At 44.8% G+C, this 17,992-nt stretch overlaps 1 protein-coding gene across 3 annotated transcripts in view; it reads right to left on the bottom strand.

The window, feature by feature from the left end:
* Window positions 1-17,992, bottom strand: part of ctnnd2b (catenin (cadherin-associated protein), delta 2b) — a 1,166,477-nt gene that overhangs the window by 481,564 nt on the left and 666,921 nt on the right. The window lies entirely within an intron of this gene.

Here is a 17,992-nt window from a genome sequence, read left to right on the forward strand (position 1 = left end):
AAGAAAAAGGGGCATCAGTCATGAGAAAAGGAGGGATGAAGGATTGAGGTGGAATTGGGGCAGGTGAGCAATTCCTCCTTCATACTGCCGTCACTGAGTCAGAAGATGTGTAGATAAGGCCAAAGGCAGCACAATAGGCAGCTAAACAGAGAAACAATCAATATAAACCAGTCCTGTTTAGAAAAATCCTTTTCCTTCGACTTTCACAAGTGATGTATCTGACATAATTGCATCTCAAGCATTCCTAAAGAGAACTTTGCACAGAAGAAGAGCTGAATTTATATAGTGCCTTTCATAGTTCAGAATGGAACAACCTGTCTTACTGTCGATTGAGTATTTTTGATGTGTATAGCCGCTGTTGTCACGTTGGAAACTTGACAGTCAGTCTGTGCATTGCCTGGTCTTTTTGACTGCCAGATGATAAAGGCCAGATAACCGTTTTTCAAAAAGTGTTGCTGGCAGATATATTCCAGGGCACTGGGGTGAACCCTCCTGCTCTTTGAAATAGTGCCATGGGATCTCTTTGGTCCACTTGAGAAACAAGACAGGCCATGGTTTGATGCGTCATCCAAAAGATGGCATCTCCAATAGTTTGTCACTCCTACGGCACTCCACTGGAGTTTCAGTCTAGATTTTAAATTGGATTGGGGCATCATACAATCCCTACAGTGCAGAAGAGGCCATTTGGCCCATTGAGTCTACACCAACGCTTAGCCAGGCCCTCTCCCCTGCTCTATCCCTGCAACTCCACACTCTTACCTTGGCTAATTATCCCTTAGTGTCAGGGAGACTAGCTAGGGTAAATGCATGGGGTTAAGGAAATACGGCTGGATGGGATTGTGGTTGGTGCAGACTTGATGGGCCGAATGGCCTCCTTCTGCACCGTAGAATTCTACGATTCTAATCCATCCAACCTGCATATCTTTGGACACTAAGGGACAATTTAGCATGGCCAATCCACCTAACCTGCACATCTTTGGAGTGAGGGAGGAAACCGGAGCACCCGGAGGAAAGCCACGCAGATACAGGGAGAGCATGCAAATTTCACACTGGCAGTGACCCAAGGCCGGAGTGGACCCCGGGTCCCTGGAGCTGTGAAACAGCAGTGTTAATCACTGTGCCGCATGAATCCACAACTTGCTTACTCCGTGCCAATATTTTCTCACTAAGTCATAGCTGACATCGAATTATAAATGGGACAGAACTGCATTCCACTATGAAGGCACTTGCTTCTCCATTAATCGTAGGCTGCTTAGAGGTGACACCAAGGTTAGGAACTTATTAGGAAATGAAGCAGTTGACTCAGTGTTGTCACTTTTAGTCTTCCCTCCAATCGATTGTACTGTTAAACCAGTGGAGGTTTACGCAGGGGCAGATGGGAGAGTTGTGGGAGCCGAGGGAGGAGCAGGAAAAGTTCATCTTGGCTATGAAATGCCTCCTTCTATCAAGGTATATTCTGTTAGCTCAGTAACTGACTGCAGGATTTGTAGATCTTTGTGACCACCAGAAAGATTAGGGGCAGAATTTTTCCGGCCACACTCGCCCCCATGACCAGCATATCCCACCCGAGGTCAAAGGACATTTCATCCCCACCCATGATGATTGCCAAGGTATGGGAAAACTCCGCCCAAAGTGTAAATATTGAGAACTTTCAAGCTGTTCCCCAATTGACACCAGTTTTTGGTGATAGCCTTATTTTACTCAAACAGCCTGGCATGAGGCAGAAGGTCAAGTGAGAAAGAAATGGTTGCATTTCAAAATAATATACTAGGAGGGAGATCGGACCCAAAAAATTCTAAATCCCGATCAAACAAGTATGAAAATGGGAGAAACTCATGTTTTGTTTTGGGCGGTTTAAAAATTGACTCTTACCTGATTTAGGCAAAAAAACTTGATAAACCAGTTTCTCGCCAGCAGGGAGGTAGTGGACAGGGCCAAAATCACCCGAAACCTCGCTGACAGCAGCATAGCACAGAGACCTGTCACTGTCTCTACTGCTATTGGAGGCCTTCATGGCCAAATCTCCTGCTACCACGGGGCTTCCTCCCCCTACTGGAACCAATCGCCAACTCCCCTTGCCTGGGCTGATCACTCCCTCCACCTATCGCTACTGCAGAGTGATAGCGGTTTCCCCTTGCCCTACCGATCACTGTTGCAGAGTGCACAGTCTTTATCTCCCCACCCCGGTCTGGCCCTGCCCTTTCAGTTGACCACACCCCCCTCAGGACATGCTCCCTTGGTATTGCCTGGGTGTCAGACTGGCAATGCAAGGTACCAAGCTGGCACTGCCTGATTTCTCAGCTCTCTCGTGATCTCACTGGCTCACCCCACTCATTGGCCGGCGGAGTGCAAGGGTAAGATCGCCCCTAAGGAGTGGAGTGATAATCTGACTCTGAATGCACCTCCACGCAAGTTACAGGTCATTGTTTCCCTGTGTGAGCAGGCCCGTTGACTGCACTGTGTTAGTTAACCAGCATGTATTGATGTCTTTAAAGATCTAAGTGTCATGAGAATATCGGGGAAAGGCAAGAGATTGGAATGTTTTCTGTTGGTAACGTTCTGGTTAAATATTTTAAATTGTGGCATTAATGCACAGCCAGAGTGACTGTGTGAATGGATCTAGTACATTTGATACATTAATGGCCTTAGCAACACTGTAAATGGATGTTTACCTAAGGCAAGTTGGTAACCATGGGGAATAAGATTTGAATAAGTTATTAAGAGTTCAAAAGAAGGAATGCAAGGTGTGAAGACTAGAAGTCAAAGAAAATTTGATAAGGTGAATTTACTTTGTTTTTAAACTCAAAAACCTAAAATTAAGAGACGAATGTAATTAAGTCTGGGGGAAGTGCCATTCTAAAGAAGTCAGGTCAGGTCAGGGAAAGATCAAAGAGGAAAAATCTTATTTAAGAATATAGGGTGCTACTTTTCTCGATCTCAGCCAATAACTGAATTAGCTGTTGAACTTCCAGCAAGCAGTGTGTGTGAAGAAAGCCTGATTTGAAAAGCAAGCTGATGGTTTACTTCAAAGTAGCCCCAAGAGACATAACAGCATTGTGTGGTAATAGTTAGTTGATTTTTATAAATCTTAAAATATATTGGGTATTGTGCAACAATTTGAGAAGCTCTGAAGGTAGTTAAGTTAGAATTACTTGGCACTGTTTAAATTAGTGATACTGTATATAGGCATTGTTTCAGTTAAGTGTAGTTCTAGTTCACTTTGTTCTTGTTTATTTTATTTCTAATAAACATTTATTTTAGTAAAATCATCACAAAAAGTTCAGGACATCGTTCTCAGGATTTCAAAGCTTTCTTCACACAATACCAAACAACAAGGATATAACTGAGGGCAGTTGTTTCAAGTTTCCCTTCTGGGATTTAAACAACTCAGCGCTTACCGTCAGCTCTGCCCTTAACATAAACCAACGTTGCCACTCTATCCTACCCTTTGAAAAGCTGCTGCACCAGTCTTTTGCTGCTCATCCCTGAAGGTCTCTGATTTTTAAAGAAGCATCATGCAGTTGCTCACACATTTCTGTACGTCGCCACAGCAACACAGTTCAGTTGCTATGTCTGCCAATGCATCTGAGACCCTCTCACGCCCGCAACACCCATCTGAACACATGACCCCTTAGAGGATGTCACACACCAAGCACGCCCAGGCCTACCCCTAGAAACACCTAAAACAAGCCACCAATGCTCCTTGAAACACAGGCTCTTACGACCGAGGACATGGCTTGCAACACAATGTCTAGACAGGTAAGTCTATGCCAACCAAACCTTTTCCTCCTATGACACACAGATCAGCACCTCCCAATCATGACCACTAAATCCCATGAAGGTGACCCTCACTGACAACACACGTTGGCTCATGTGCCTACCTTTTCCTTCTCCCAGGACGGCGCAGGCCCAGAGTAGCCAAGGATCCCGGTGTTTAGCTCTGTAATTGCCTGATTACATTCCTATAAGGTACTTGAGATACTTTACTGCATCAAAGATGCAATATAAATGCAAGTTGTTGTTATGTTACACATTTTGTTTTATGTTTTATCTCCACGATGAGCTGCGGCAACTGATATTTTTTCACAAAAGCATTCTACAGTTTTGGAAAGCATTGCTATCTGTTCTTTTTTTTCAATTGAGTGAAGTAACCAGCAGTGCAATTGGAAGCAGATTGAAGTTGAACCAGTGCCAGCATTCTCAGGCTCCGCCACCTTCAATAGATCCCAGAGGACTTTTTTTCCAGCCTCAGATTTTGTCTATCAAAGCAATGAACTGATGAAGGACCCCTAGGCATAGGTCCAACTCTGCCAGTATCAGACTGGCATGTCTAAGGCACTTAGCCCTCGAACTACAGAGCTCAAACACTCAACCCTCATCTGTGAGGTTCCCACTCCAATGCCAAGTTCCGGCCCATTTATTGAAACTGAGCTTTGTACTCTGCCCCCACTAGGTTTTTGAACACATAAAGGAAAAACTATATATCTTTGTATCATTCAAAAAAGGCCACCTTCCAGGCTTTATTCAATTTTTAAAGTCATGTGTTTGTTCTCAGATCCCTCACCCCATCCTACGTTTGTAGCCTCCTTCAGGCCTACAACCCTCTGAGGTCTCTTCTATTCTTCAGATCAAATCTCTTATGTGTCTTTCAGTTCCTTCACCCCAGCACCGACAGCCTTGGCTCTAGGCTCTGGAATTGCTTCATTAAACCTCTGTGTCCATTCCCAGTTCCCTTTACCTTCAAGACTCATCCTAAAATCCAACTCTTTGAACAAGATATTGGCTACCTATTCTTTAATGGGCCGAATCCACCTGGCCCTGGGATGATGAACCTGAAGATTGGGATTGGGAAGAAGGTAAGAACAGGGCGGCATGGACCAATGAGCCATTGAGTTCCCGTCTCCAGCTGATCATGCCGGGGATGGTGTGGGAGTGACAAGGTCTACCCACCTTCCAGTTCCTTGAAGCTAGTTTGTATATTTAAGTGCCAAATTGTGGGCAGTTTGGGAGAAACACTGGGATTTTCCCAGCATCAGTTGGGCCCATGCTGAGACCAGAGACTGGCAGATGCCTACCGTGATCTTGTTGGTGGCTGGCTAGAATGCCTACAAGGCCTTCAACACATGCCACCCCCCCTTAATCCTAAATTCTTTCTAAAAAGTCTCCGGATCTGGACCTCAAGTGGTCTAAGCTATTGAGCTATGGGCCAGGTGCAGAAAGGTGGGATTAGAAAGAGCACTTGGTTTCCTTAGGCTGGCATGGACCAGAGGGCCAAATGGCCTTCTTCCGTGCTGTAACTTTTCTATGTTCTATTCCACCCCTCCTCCCTGCGCCCTGACATCACAGCCACTGGATCAGTAGGCCATACTGTGGCTGATATTACAACAAAAGCTTTTCATTGGCTGCATGTACTTAGCACTTAGAAACACCTGGTGGCCATGAGAAGCGCTATATAAATGTAATGGTGGGGTTTTCAGCTCTCATCCATCGCGGGACTGGAAATTTCCACCTGAAGTCAATGGCACCTTTTGCTGGTCGGTCAGATTTTACGTCCCGCTCACTATAATGCCCACGGTAAGTTGCACCATAAATGCCTGCCTTCAGTCTTTCTCCCTTTTCTTAAGGGTCGTGTACAATATTAATCCTAGGCAAGGGTAGTGAGTAACAAATTAATTCGTAACTTCAGAGATGAGGGACGAGGAAAAAAACTGGTGAGAACATTTTGAAGGAGAAAGGCTGATAGGATCAAAAGTACATACCGAATAATGCAACAACACTGATATCGTCACTCAAATGTTTATATCATATCAAATCACACCTACAGTCCAGAAGGAGGCCATTCAGCCCATTCAGCCCCTGCACCAACAACACTTCCACCTAGGCCTTATCCCTATAACCCCAAGTATTTACCTCATAGTCCCCCTGACATTAAGGGGCAATTTAAGATGTCCAATCAATCTAACCTGCGCATTTTTGAAGTGTGGGAGGAAACCGGAGCACCCAGAGGAAACCCACACAGGCATGGGGAGAATGTGCCAACTTCACATAGACAGTGACTCGAGGCTGCAACTGAACACGGGTCCCTGGCACTGTGAGGCAGCAGTACTACCCACTGTGCCACCGGGCGATTTACAGCCTCAGATCTTAGTTCATATTGTTAATTTTGCTCTTTTTTCTTAGGTACACTCCGCCTTTCTGTTCCGGAGCTCACGTTGCCCCAGACCCCGAAATCCCTTGGCACAGTCGATGGTTTTTGGTCTTTTGCTGGACTACTGTGAAGTTCTGAAGCTTCACTAGTCGATCGGAATTAAACACTGAAACAATCGGCTTGATCCAAAATCTCTCAAATCAGATAACATCCATCTTGGACCTTGCCTGGAATGCTAACTTAAACACTGCCCGTCCCTTTTAAATCAGCTCAGCCCTTCGTACAAAAAAAAAACATGACTCCACTGAGAACTCAATCTAGCTTTCAGGAGACCAAAACTCTCCCATCACCCGAGAGAGACTACTTAACATTTACACATCAACACTCCAACAATAAAATGTCTTAACAGCAAAATAAATCAGGGTTTTTTTTACAACAGGAATAGTACAGAGCCATTGGTAAAACACACCCAGTTCTTTAACACACTGGAAAAGCACCTGCACCTCATGATGCAGCACACCCGAGATGAGATGCAAACGTACAGCATGAAAGCTTTACATGTCTCGGGGGGCTTTATCTTGGAGGACAATCAGTTCCAGGCTGATGGGGGAGGGGGAGGGCGGCAGGGATGATGATTTTTTTTTAAATCCCTCCTTGCGTGGAGACTGCATTCTTCCTTCGAAAGGATTCACCGTTACATAACTCGGCAAGCGCACACCTGCCCTCCCGTTAGCACACTGCAACTTCTTTCTCCTTTTTTGCTGACCTCTCCCGGGTCGTTGTCATTTCTTTCAAAAGAGTCGCCTTCAACTTAGTTTCAGACGTATCGTGAACGTTTCGGATGTCAGACCGGATAAATGGGAAGCCCTTTACGGCAACCCGAAGTTTCAAAGCAGGGGGGTGGGGTCGGGGTGGGGGCGGTGGGGAGTGGGAAGCAGGCAAACTAAAACGGACATTGACGCTACAGCCGATGCTCGCTCTCACTGTTCGTCTGAGGCAGCCCAGTGGGGTTTGCACGCTTGGGAGATTTTTCTCAGGTTGAATTGGTCTACGCCTTGCAAATAAGAATCGCCAACGCAGGCCGTTGTACATCGGGGTGTCCCTTAGAGCGACAAAACAAAAAAGACCCTCGTAACTAGAACGAACGCACAAAATAACGGGTACCGAGCTGAACACATCTACAAGGCAAGCAGAACTAATTTCCCCACCTTCCCTGTCTCAGGCAGAAAGTGCTGTCAGCTACAGCAGATGAACTGAAAGACAAAGCAACTCACACAACTCACAAGACCTCTTTTTTTGAAAGAGGGAAAAAAAAGTCGGCGTTACCTCATCACCTTGTAAACAGATAAAATTCTGACTCAAGTACCTGAATCTGGACCATGCTATGTAAACAGCACAGCAAAATACTCCAGGCCCCTCCAAGTTAACATTCCTTCCAACGAGCAAACAACTTTTGCCACTCATTAGTAAACGTCTCATCCAATGCTCGCAGGCTGAGCACTCGCCGACTTCCAGGCATACTAGAATGGAGTTCACCCAGGCACAAAGGTCTCCATGGCAACCGCTGAATTTCGACCCTTGTTGGCATTATTTATGCAACATTTCACCACAAAAGGCCTCCTCGGTAGCCGTGAAGGCCCAATCCTGCAATTTTCCAATCAGCACTCTTCCTTTCTCGTTCCGGAGGCAATCAGCATTCCACTGTTAAGAGACAGCGGCGCGATGAAAAATTAAGATGCTTCACAGAGATAGGGAACCATCGCTTCGGATGAGGTTTGAAATCTATAGCCCGGAAGTAGTACAGAATTTTTATTCAGAGCAGCTTAAAGACTGATCAGGGAGGGGCGGATATTAATACTATATTTCAAAGGTTTTGTTCAGTGACAATGAATTGGATGAAAAAGGGATGACTCCCGTGTGAAACACTCTGGCCTTCCTCACACAGCAAGCACCATGTTCTGTCCCAAGATAATCAGCCTATACATGGATGCATTTATATAGAATCATATAACACAGAAGGGGGCCATTCAGCCCATTGATTTTATGCCAGCCGTCTCAAAGAAATAAAACAGTCACAGCTTCTCTTTTCTTTATCTGTAGCCCAGAAAAAATTTATTTTATAAGCATACATCCTTAGGGGGAGGATAATGGTTGAGTGGTATTATCACTAGACTATTAATCCAGTGACTCAACTAATGTTCTGGGGACCTGGGTTTGAAACCTGCTATGGCAGATGTGAATTCAATAAAAATTATCCGAAATTAAGAATCTACTGATGACCGTGAAACCATTGTCGATTATCAGAAAACTCCATCTGGTTCACTAACATCCTTGAGGGAAGGAAATCTGCCGCCCTTACCTGGCCTGGCCTACATGTGACTTCAGAGCCACAGCAATGTGGTTGACTTTCAACTGCCCTCCAACAGCAACTAAGGATGGGCAATAAATGCTGACCAACCAGCAACACCCATGTCCCAGGAATGGATAAAAGAATTCCCTTTGAAAATTATTGCTGAATCTGCTCTCACCATTCTATCGGGATGTGTACTGTGCTGGGATATAGAATCCCTGTCGTTGAGAAGGAGGCCATTTGGTCCATCGAGTCTGCACTGACCACAATCCTACCCAGGCCCAATTCCTGTAACCCCATGCATTTACCCTGCCATTTCCCCCGCCCCGAGGGTCAATTTAGCAGGCCAATCAACCTAACTCGCGCATCTTTGGACTGTGGGAGGAAACCGGAGTACCAGGAGGAAACCACACAGACATGGGGAGAAAGTGCAAACTCCACACAGACCTGAGGCAACAGGACATAGACAGGCTGGTAGATTGGGCAGATAGATGGCAAATGGAATTTAATCCGGAGAAATGCGAGGTGATGCACTTTGGCCGGAATAATGTGGAGGGGAGTTATACGATAAAAGGTAGAACTATCCGGAGTATAGATACGCAGAGAGACCTGGGGGTGCAAGTGCACAAGTCCCTGAAGGTGTCAGTACAGGTGCAGAATGTGATGAGGAAAGCGTATGGTATGTTAGCCTTCATAGGAAGAGGTATAGAATATAAGAGTAGGAGTCTGATGTTGCAGTTGTATAGAACGTTGGTTAGGCCTCACTTGGAGTACTGTGTCCAGTTCTGGTCGCCGTACTACCGGAAGGATGTAGAGATCCTGGAGAGAGTGCAGAGGAGATTTACCAGGATGTTGCCTGGTATGGAAGGGCTGTCTTACGAGGAAAGATTGAATGAACTTGGGCTGTTTTCCCTTGAGAGACGTCGGCTGAGGGGGGATCTAATAGAGGTTTATAAGATTATGAAGGGGATAGATAGAGTAAATGGTGGTAAGCTTTTTCCGCTACAAGAAATGGATAGAACGAGGGGTCACGGGCTTAGGGTGAGGGGGGCTAGGTATAAGACAAATATTAGAGGGCAGTTTTTCACGCAAAGGGTAGTGGGGGTGTGGAATGCACTGCCGAGTAAGGTGGTGGAAGCAGGCACGCTAGGGTTGTTTAAGAGTCACTTAGACAGCCATATGAGCGGGCTACATATAGGGGGATATAGTAGGCCTTACTGAACATTGTAGGCTTGGGAATACGTTTTGCCTCAGGAATGTTAGTCTTTGCCTGTTTAATAATGAATTTTTTTGTCTCCACAGGCATTTAAGTCCAGCAAGGGGCATGCAGGCGGCAGGTTGTAGTGGGCTGCTCTTGGATGTTGCTTCGGGAGTTGCCTATTGCTTCATGTCGTTAGTGTGCTTAAACTGGACCATCTCGAGGGCAACATGACAGCTCAGAGACTATCTCTGTTGCTGTGCGGACACATGGATTTGGGCCTGTGTCTGTGGGAGTTTGCACGTTCTCCCCGTGGTTGCGTGGGTTTCCTCCGGGTGCTCCGGTTTCCTCCCACATCCCCCAAAGATGTGCTTTTAGGCTGATTGATTGGGTACTAAAATTGTCCCTAAATTGGACCTCCCTGATCCTCGCACGTTAGGCGTAGACTAAAATCATGAATAGGTCACTGAGATAGTAGGACGGCGGCGCGGGCTCGTTGGGCCGAAGGGCCTGTTTCCCGTGCTGTGTTGTTCTTTGTTCTTTGTTCTTTGTTGACCCTGACACCCTGAGGCAGCAGTGCTAGCCACCATGCCATACTAAATAAACATGTTTCCGAAACAGAAACACAACACAGGTAAACTTTTTTTTAATCAACGAGAATGATACTGGGACACAAGAGTTGAATAATGAGCTTATGTTCTCTTGAATTTTGAAGGTTGAGGGGTAACCTGGTTGAGGCATTAACATGATTAAGGGATTCAGTGGAGTAGACAAAGAAAAACTATTTCTTCTTGTGGGCAGAATCCAAAGCAAGGGGATGCAATCCTCAGTCAACAGTGATATTAGAAGGCATCTTTTCTCACAAGATGCAGTGGAAATGTTGAATTCTCATCACCAAATGCTGTGGGTGCTGAGAGTCAATTATTTTTAAGACTCAGGGTGTTATGTTCGTATTAGATAAGGGTATCAAAGGATTTGGAACAAAGGCGGATAAATGGAAATACAGATTGGTATGGATGACAGAATTGACTCAAGGGGCTAAATGACCTATTCCTGTTCCTCTGTTCCAAAGACTCTGTGGTCCACTTTAAATTGTTTGGTGAAATTTTTTGCAGTGCAGCCTATTTTTTTTAGTTTTTTCTTCACTTAGTCCAGACAAGTCAACCTATTGGTTACCAGGTATTTGGGGGAGGGTGGGGTGTTCCTTATTAGAAACATTTACAAAGAATTGGGCAGCATAGCGGCACAATGCTTAGCACTGCTGTCTCACAGCACCAGGCGCCCTGGATTGAACCACTATCTATGTGGAGTCTGCATGTATCTGTGTGCGTTTCCTCCAGATGCTCTGGTTTCCTCCCACACTCCAGAAATGTGCAGGTTAGGTGCGCTGGCCATGCTAAGTTGCCCCTTCATATCTCAGGATGCTTAGGTTAGAGGGATTAGCAGGGTAAATAGGTGGGGTTATGGATATAAGGCCTGAGTGGGATTGTTATCACTGCAGGCTCAATGAGCTGAATGACCTCCAATACTGTCAGGATTCTATGATATAGAATTGATGAAAGGCAAAAAACACCTGGAACCAGGTAGGATACTGCTGGGTGTTGTGGATGAGCCAGGGTATACTACATGTAAATTGGCTGCCACATTACCTCCATTTGTAAGCACCTAATTGACTGTAAAGTGCATTGAGACATCTTCATATCATGAAAAGTACAAATGCAAGTTTTCTGAAAAATATTTTTCCTGTGGGATTTCATCTTTAATTTCACTTAATAAATTCCTGCTTGGTCAATTTATTTCCTTCATTTGCTTCCCTGAGGGGTTTGACCCTGTATTTGGCTGGAACCTTCTGCCATCTCCTCTGATTGGCTGTTATTGATGGGTGATTCTCCTGAGTAAATGCTATGGAGGAAGCAATTGCACCTGAATCTGATCTTGTCCTCCCAACAATTTTATATCAACGTCTGCACCGGAAGTAACAGGAGCAAAGTCAGCAACAGACTATTTTTCCTTCCATAGCCCAAGGACGTTGAGTCCAGTTGTAGAATCCATGCCCCCTGTGGTCAGCTAAGTCAGTGCAGGTCGTTGGGCTGTTATGGTCTGTGTGCTTCAGGTATTTGGTGGTTTGCATAGAATTTAAAGCACAGAAATAAGCCACTTTGCCAGGGATTCGGGCTGAAAGCATGACCACGATTGCTGGAGTGCTGAAAACAGAGGTGACTGTTGACCTCAGCTGGCGGTTGAGCGAAGGAAGGTTCCAGTGATAGGAAGGAAAAGGCCAGGGAGGGATTTGAACACAAGGATGAGAATTTTATTATTGAGCTTTATATAACCGGACTTGCCAGAGTTTATGTTCCACATGAGCCGTCTTCTACCCAACTTCTGGCAATATCAAGTTGTCTTTTTATTTCTGTTTCTGTCACGTATTTATCAAGCGTTCCCTTAAATGTATCTATCCTTTTTAACTCCAACTATTTCCATGCACAACCACATACTTCTCATATTTGAAGTACTCTTTCAAGTAAAAGATGTGAGGTTAGGTGGATTGGCCATGCTAAATTGACCCTTAGCGTGGGATTTTATAGCCTCACTCGTCTCGTAACCGTAAAATGCCATCCGAGGTCAAGGGAACTTCCCATTGTTCACCCGTCGCCCACTCCAATTCCCGTGGTGGGGGGGACGGAAAAATTCCAACCTCAGTGTCAGGGGAGGGGGGTTAGCGGGGGAGCAGATTAGCAAGGTAAATATATGGGGTTACAGCGACAGGGCTTGGGTGGGATTGTTGTTGGTGTTAGCTTGATGGGTTGAATAACCTCCTTCTGCACTGTAGTGATTCTACGATTCTAAACGCATTTCCCTTTCCGTGAATTCTCTATTTGGTTTACATTGACTTTTTACATTATTCTGCTCTGGTAGCTGATTGTGCCAGAAGTAGAAACATTCTGTCTATCTCTATTTGATAAAATGCCTTTCAAAAATCTCTATCAACTTGCCTCAACTTTTTCTTTTCTAGTGAAAAGAACCCGTTTCTAAATCTTCTCTGATATGTATCTGCTATTACACTTTCTACATCTGTTTTGCAAATACTCCAGTGCCTCTATATTTTTCTGGAGATCAGAACTGTGTGCAGTACTCTCACAAGAATACCCATCTAATGGGACAGTTGATCAGTGAGACAGATGATAAAACTCTGATTGGGTCTGAAATGCAACGAGTTTGATTGACACCTCACTCTTTCCATAGTCAGGTGACCATGTCACGAGATTGCCTTTGGAGGCAGACATCTTAAGATCAGTTCAATAAAAGCCTCTCACAGAAACACATTAGAGAGATGCAGCTATCCTTGTACTTGCAAGATGGTTTCAGAGAAATTTCTGAGCCCTGGAAATGATTTAGGGAAGATCCTGAGAACCGTGGCACACAGAAAAGTACAAATCTCTGAAAAAGCTGCAAAACCAATGCCAAAAGCATAGCACACACAAGCTGAAAATGAAATTATTGGCTATAGAGAAAAAAGATAAAGGTGACACAAAGGCTGCAAGCAAATTACTGAGTGAGTAAAAATGGATATAATAAAATTTCCAATCCATTGAAAAATGATGAATGGTAAAATTGGTAGTTTTTCCAACTACAATAGCAAAACAATGAGATTGCAACAGACTTCATTAACAAGCCTGAAAAGATAAGAGTAACTATACTTTTAACACTGCTGGGGAGGGACTGAAACAAAATGTATCCTACCCCAAATCTAACAAATCAGTAAAACAAAATGACAGTGAGTTTGAAAGACTTGGATGCACATTTTGAACCCTGAGTGAATGTTACGTATGAGCGATACGCATTCAATGCTGGAGTTCAGAGTGAAAATAAGAATGTTGAATGGTACGTCATAGCTGTAATGCAGCTAGCAGAAACATGTAAATTTGTATAGCTAAAAGATAATCTGATTAGAGATAAACTGGTTTTGGGGGTGAGAGATCCCTTCCTGAGAACAAGTTTACTACAAGATGAGACACTGATCCTAAAGAAAGCAATAGATGCGTGTTGAAATGTGAACATTGTAAATCAACAGCCAAAGTATACGTATGGCAGAGCAAATCAGGAGATACATTATGCTGAGAGACAGTTCCAAGCCCAAAGGGTGGAGCAATTGCAAGATGCAAATACAGCAGAGGACAGCATGCATAGGAAAAGAAGAATCGTCTAGCATGGGAAAAGCAGTGTTTTAACTGCAAGAAGCAAAATCATTTTGCATACAAATGTTTGACTATAAAATGTGATAACAGTACAATTGGCCACTGGAGAGATTTCACGAACAAGTCTGATGAAGAACTATAGGCAATACAACAGGTTGGCACTCCCTAGCATCCAACACTCTGGGGGTGCCACGATGGCTCCCCTTCACTCCAGCAGAATCTGGCCATCAGCTCCCCATAAGTAGGGAGCTACTGTAATCCCCATTGGAGCGAACTGGGAATGAGTGGGGACAGGGGATGGTGGGGGGTGGGGACAGGGGATGGTGGGGGGTGGGGACAGGGGATGGTGGGGGCGGGGACAGGGGATGGTGGGGTTGGGGGGGGTGGTGTAATGGGGGGAATGCTAATGGGCATGGAGATTTCAGTTCCAGGCCCGCTAATGAGATTTAAATTGAAATCGCAATTTGCATGATTTGTAGAGCTCCACGCCAATTTTTTTCACTCAGAGGGTGGTGGGTGCATGGAATCGGCTGCCGGCAATGGTGGTAGAGGCAGATTCGATAGGGTCTTTAAAGAGACTTTTGGATAAGTGCATGGAACTTAATAAGATAGAGGATTATAGGTATGCCTAGTAGGTAGGGACATATTCGGCGCAACTTGTGGGCCGAAGGGCCTGTTTGCGCTGTAGTTTTTCTATGTTCTATGTTTCTAATTTCTGCCGCAGGACTGATGACGCTGGAAATCCAGCACTTAGAAACTCGTGGAGGTTGTGGTGCCAGCGGGGAGGCCATAGCGCCCAGTGGGAAGCCTGCAAAACGGCCACCACTCGAATATCTCAGCCCATTGCGCTACAGAAGCAGTATAGTGGGATGGGTGAATCGTCCCCAATATGAACAATGTGTGTGCAGTAACTGGCCAGGAGAACAAAGAGTATTAATGCATGAGAACAGAGGATATATAGTGGAAAACTTGGGTAACTCACAGTCACACAGGAAAAAAGGGGATGCTTGTATCATTGAATTTGGGGATGTTTTGGTTGGAAATGTGACCAGTCTGATTGGCACCTCAGGCTTCCTGTAATCATGTGATCAAAATCAGTTCAATAAGAGCTTCTCACAGAAACAAACTAAAGAAGTAGAACTTGTAACAGAGTGCACCTTCATCTTACAGCACAGGAGATGAGCAAAAGTCTACACATTATTGATACAAGTGTCTCTGAATATCACCATTTAAATTGTGCACAGGGAGTAGATAGTCCTTTTTGGCACAATTGGGAATTTATATTCAAAACGTGTTTGAAATTGAACTGGAAAAGTTACTGTCCAATTTTCTGGTAAAACTAATTTTCATAATCACTAAATTAAAGTATTTGAACCAGCGCAATGTGGTGAAATGTTACATAATTGTTTCATTCCTATTTAATTCCATGTTGCAATTTCACTCTTATAATGAAAAATGTTTCTTTTTTCAACACAAATATTATCATAGAATCCTACAGTGCAGAAGTAGGCCATTTGGCCCATTGAATCTGCACTGACCACAATCCCACCCAGGCCCTAAACCCATAACCCCATGCATTTACTTTAACTAGTCCCCCGACACTAAGGCGTAATTCACTATGGTTAATCCACCAAACCTGCACATCTTCGGACTGTGGGCGGAAAGCAGAGCGCCTGGAGGAAACACACGCAGACATAGGCAGAACGTGCAAACTCCAGACAGACAGTGACCCAAGCCGGGAATCGAACCCCGGTCCCTGGCGCTGTGAGGCAGTGGTGCTAACTACTGTGCCGCCATGCCGTCCCAAAATGTATTTTCCAGACTCAATGCAATTAGAATCATAGAATCTCTACAGTACAGAAGGAGGCCATTTGGCCCATCAAATCTGTATCAGCCGCACTCCCACCCAGGCCCTATTGCCGTAACTCTTGTTTTGTCCTGCTAATCCCCCTGACACTAGGGTCAATTTAGCATGGTGAAGCCACGTAGCCTGCACATCTTTGGACTGTGGGAGGAAACTGGAGCACCCAGACGAAACCCACATAGACATGGGGAGAATGTGCAAATTCCACACAGACAGTGACCTGAGGCTGGAATTGAACCCAGGTCCCCGGTACTGTGAGGCAGCAGTGCTAACCACTGTACTGCCATGAAAGGCTGCCAAGAAGTAAGCTGATTTAAATAACTGAAAATGACTGAGAAAACGTTGGACTATTTCATCGATGCACACAAGTCAGTTTCCTAGTGGTTTTTCTTTTCAGGTGAAAGCGTTTGAATAGCATCTACAAATGCTTGTCTACCTAAGGAAATAAGCTCAATTCAAAAATCTTTCCTGACTTATTTCAATCCTGCAAATCTTGGGGATGTGACCAGTTTTCTGGGCGGGATTCAGGAAGATTGAAACTTGAAACAGTGTAGAAGATTGTGGATTATCTTAGGCAATAACTCACATCTCAAATTCCTCAATCGTTTGCATTGGTTGGGTCGATTCCACACAGATGGCGTTGATGTTACTAGCAGAAACCTGCCCCCAAAGATATCTGTGGTTACTGTGAACAATCTACACTTATTTGGATTTGAACTGTTGCGTTGGAAAGGGTCAAAAATGGCTAACCCGATGATGGTGGTTCGCCAGCGATTTCGTTCTTCAGTTGGTGAATTTCCATTCTCACTCACAGAACTTAGAATCCCAACAGTGCAGAGGAGGCCATTCGGCCCATTGAGTCTGCACCAACCACAATCTCACCCAAGTGCTATTGCCATAACCTCATGTATTTACCCTAATGGGCAATTTAGCATGGCCAATCGCCGAATTCAGACTTATCAGGGAACCAGTAAGTTTAGCACTTCCTTATGGGAGGACTTTTGGCTAGGTGCCATGCTGTTCTCCTCCCATCAGAGACACCTTAAAATGCACAGAGTGCGGATTCTTAAGTTTAAGTTTATTTAGTGATGTCATAAGCAGGCTTACATTAATACTGTAATGAAGTTACTGTGAAATTCCCAAGTTGCCACACTGCGGCGCCTATTCGGGTACACTGAGGCAGAATTTAGCATAGCCAATGCACCTAACCAGTACATCTTTCAGACTGTGGGAGGAAACCGGAGCACCCGGAGGAAATCCACGTAGACACAGGGAGAGCGTGGAGACTCCTCTTAGAAATGCCCTAAGCCAGGGATCGAACCTGTGTCCCTGGCGCTGTGAGGCAGCAGTTTTAACCACTGTGCCGCCAGATTCTGGAGATTGGATACCTTTGGAGATTTGGTTTCTCAAGGGTCTGGTTAACTGGCTTTATCTTAACATTTCGCCTCTCCCTCCGATGTCTGCATGCTTTGGAAAGTATGCTCTGTATTCTGTTGCAAAGTGTGATGGAAGATGGCACCGGATGACAAGTATAAATGATGGTGAGCTTCACATGAAAGTCATTATATCACTGTTTCGTCCCCCCCACCCCCCCGAGATTCAATCCCAAAGGACCTAGGGGAAAAGAAAAATGAGAATTTCCAGACAACAAAAGACTGAGTCCCAACTAGTTGGCCTTCTACCATTCTGGTAGTCTCATAATGCAATGATAATGAAGTTGTTGACTAATCATAGCAATCAATCTCTATCAATTAACCTACAAAAGACCCAGACACGCAGTAAGGAAAACTCCCTGTGAAGCAGAGCTTTGGGAACCACGGGTCCAAAATGACTGCTCTTCTCTGGCACACAATACACAACTTGCCATGTCTCAAATTTCTCATATAATCTGTTCCAGGATGTTATTTTCTAAACAGGAATTTATCTATTTGCATTTGAATGAATCAATACCAACTGCTTCCATGGTCTCCAAAACAGCCTGTTCCATAAATTTGAACACTTACTCTTGGAAACATTGGCCTCGATATTTACTCAGGTTTCCTGAGACCGCTTTATAAATCAACTGCAAGAGGCCTTTCAAAACTTTGACGGGTTTTTTTGGCTGACAGCCAGTGGGAAATCAGCAGGGGGAAGGGTGTCAAATAAGTCTGGCTTCACACTGCAGGGTTGGATATTTTGACAGAGGAATCAGACATTGAAAGGTGGGATCTTGTCAGGCATCGCAGGACGTGGATCT

This window comes from Carcharhinus amblyrhynchos, chromosome 2, assembly GCF_965287045.1.
Source record: "Carcharhinus amblyrhynchos chromosome 2, sCarAmb.v2.hapA, whole genome shotgun sequence".
Lineage (NCBI taxonomy): Eukaryota > Metazoa > Chordata > Chondrichthyes > Carcharhiniformes > Carcharhinidae > Carcharhinus > Carcharhinus amblyrhynchos.